The sequence below is a fragment of the Arachis hypogaea genome, chromosome 5, assembly GCF_003086295.3.
Source record: "Arachis hypogaea cultivar Tifrunner chromosome 5, arahy.Tifrunner.gnm2.J5K5, whole genome shotgun sequence".
In the NCBI taxonomy this organism is placed as follows: Eukaryota; Viridiplantae; Streptophyta; class Magnoliopsida; order Fabales; family Fabaceae; genus Arachis; species Arachis hypogaea.
Genome location: NC_092040.1, coordinates 38,198,149 through 38,200,569, shown reverse-complemented (window position 1 = coordinate 38,200,569; position 2,421 = coordinate 38,198,149). Strand labels below are relative to the sequence as shown.

General features: G+C 39.7%; 1 long non-coding RNA gene across 1 annotated transcript; it reads left to right on the top strand.

Moving 5' to 3' along the window:
- The first annotated feature begins 634 nt into the window (after positions 1-634).
- On the top strand, positions 635-1,756 carry LOC112801309 (uncharacterized). Its single transcript, XR_003201885.3, has 2 exons — positions 635-962; positions 1,099-1,756. It is a non-coding gene; the product is annotated as an uncharacterized lncRNA (long non-coding RNA).
- The last annotated feature ends 665 nt before the right edge of the window (positions 1,757-2,421 follow it).

Here is a 2,421-nt window from a genome sequence, read left to right as displayed (position 1 = left end):
CGGAGCAATGCAATGAGGAAAACCAGGTGGAAGATGACGGCCAAGAGATGGTGGCGGCTGGGGGTGACGGTGAACTGGAAGGTGTGGATACCCTGTAGTTAATGATAATAACGAAGGGAATAATAAAATTTCTAATCCTTCGCGTGAATCACGAAGCAATCAAGACCCCCCCCCCCCCCCCCCCCCCCCGGGCATTTAGTCGTTGGATGATGGTTAAGTGATATAATAGGAAGAAACTTGACAAATATACTATCCAGAGTAGAGGCACTCATTTTGGAAAAGATGTTAAACTGGCAAAGGACGGTCTGAAGGTGACGAGCAATCAAATCCTGGAGGAAAGATCAAGATACAATATCATTTATGAAGATGAGAGTGATGATGATACTGAGAATGCTCCACGTGAAGAGGTGATGCAAAATGATACCATACAATCTGGGCTGGAATAGGCCTCAGTACAAAACAAAGATGGACCAAGTAGGAAAACCCAAGTGAGGGTTCTCAAGCTTGGTACTGGAAAAAATTTACAAAAAGCTAATAAGAGCCATCCCCATCAAAATGGGCCAAGGAAGTCTGATAAGGCCCTAAAAGCCCAATCGAAGGCTACTGAGAAGAAGAAAGGCCCCATGGTTGCCCCCACATGTTCTCCAACCTGAGCATGGTGCTATTGTTCTTCAAAGCAGAGATGATATGGAGTGTGAGGTTTATGAATATATGAAAAAGGTTCCAACAGAGTGAGAGGACGAGTTTCGAAGCCTCTAAATCATCTAACGCTATCTTGGATAGCCATATTAATACAAACAATTTCCTTAATCTCTCCCGGTGCGCTCCCCTCAGGTTAGGGTGTGAAATAGAAAAATAAAATTGACGGAAATCCCCTAGAAAGACCCCGTGACTCGGCCATGGAGGATGATGACAACATTGCATCTGGAATACCTGACTCGGGAGCGAATGGCTTCATGCAGGTTTGATTTTGGTCTTTGAGCCACATCCCTCTGTCATTTTGTTATCCATGAATATTATTACTTTGAAATTATTGTGGGGCTGGTGAGAGAACGTTTACCAACCTTATTAGATATCTGAAGAAATAATATAATGCAGGTCTTTCGATTTTATTATAAACTCATATAAGTGGTGCTAGGGGGAAGTTGTCTGGGAGAATATGGGTTTTGATAGTAGCTTTATCGTGGATGCTCGTGGCCAATCTGGGGGTATTCAGTGCATGTGGGACTCAATAAGTTGGAAAGACACTGGTATTTGTCTGCTGTCTATCGTAGCCCCCCAAAGGATTAATAGAAAGAGCATTTGGGACAACATCCGTGATCTTAGCAGTGAGATTAACCATCTTTGATGTCTTCTGAGTGATTTTAATGTGATTTTACATAACCATGAACGTTCAGGGGGCATTTCAAATTATAGCAGGGGTGCGTGCAATGAATTCTTGGCTTGTGTCTTTGATTCTGGTTATGTTAGATCTTGGGTATATTAGATGCTCCTTTACCTGGAAGAGAAGGGATCTGATGGAAAGATTAGATAGATATCTTTGTAATATGGAGTGACAAGTGGCTTTTTCTGATTCTAAAATCAAACATCTTCCCATGTTTAAGTCTGATCATTCCCCTCTTTGTTTGTTCTTAAATTCTACTGCTCCAGTTAATAGAGGGAAACGACCTTTTTGGTTCTTTGCTGCACGGTTGTAACATCCTGATTTTACTAATGTTGTAAATAGCTGCTGGAATAAACAGGATTCTTAGACTGATTACATTAACAATTTCACAGATTTCCTCAAATCTTGGAATGCAAATGTCTTCGGATTCAATAATAAAAAGAAAAACAAGCTCATTAGAATGCTACATGGGATTACAGCTAGCATGAATCTCTGTAACAATCCTTTCCTTTGGAATCTTCATATCTCTATATAGAAAGAATATGAAAATATTCTCAAGCAAGAGGAAGTTCTTCGGTTCCAAAAGTCTCAGTGTAAATAGATTAAATTTGGAGACAAAAATACCAAATATTTTCATGGTACAACGATGGTTAGAAGGAGGAGAAACAAGATCGAGGCCTTCCAGGATGATAATGGTGTTTGGATTTCGGACAGACAAGTTTTGGAGAATTTGGCAACTTCTTTCTATTCCAATTTTTTTTATGTCAATATACCTGATCAATAGTACATTCTTGGTAACTCTTTTTCTAATATTAGTTTTGATGAATTAACTATGATTGGGAGTTCTATAAATCATGAGGAGTTTAAGGATGCTATCTTCAATACGGACAGTCTCAAAGCCCCAAGTGTTAATGGGTTACAAGCTATTCTTTATCAGAATCAATCGGACAAAGTTGGATAGGATCTTTGCAACCTCATTGCTAATATCTCGGCTGACCTTTTTTAGCTGAGAAATATTAATGAGACCTGATCACGCT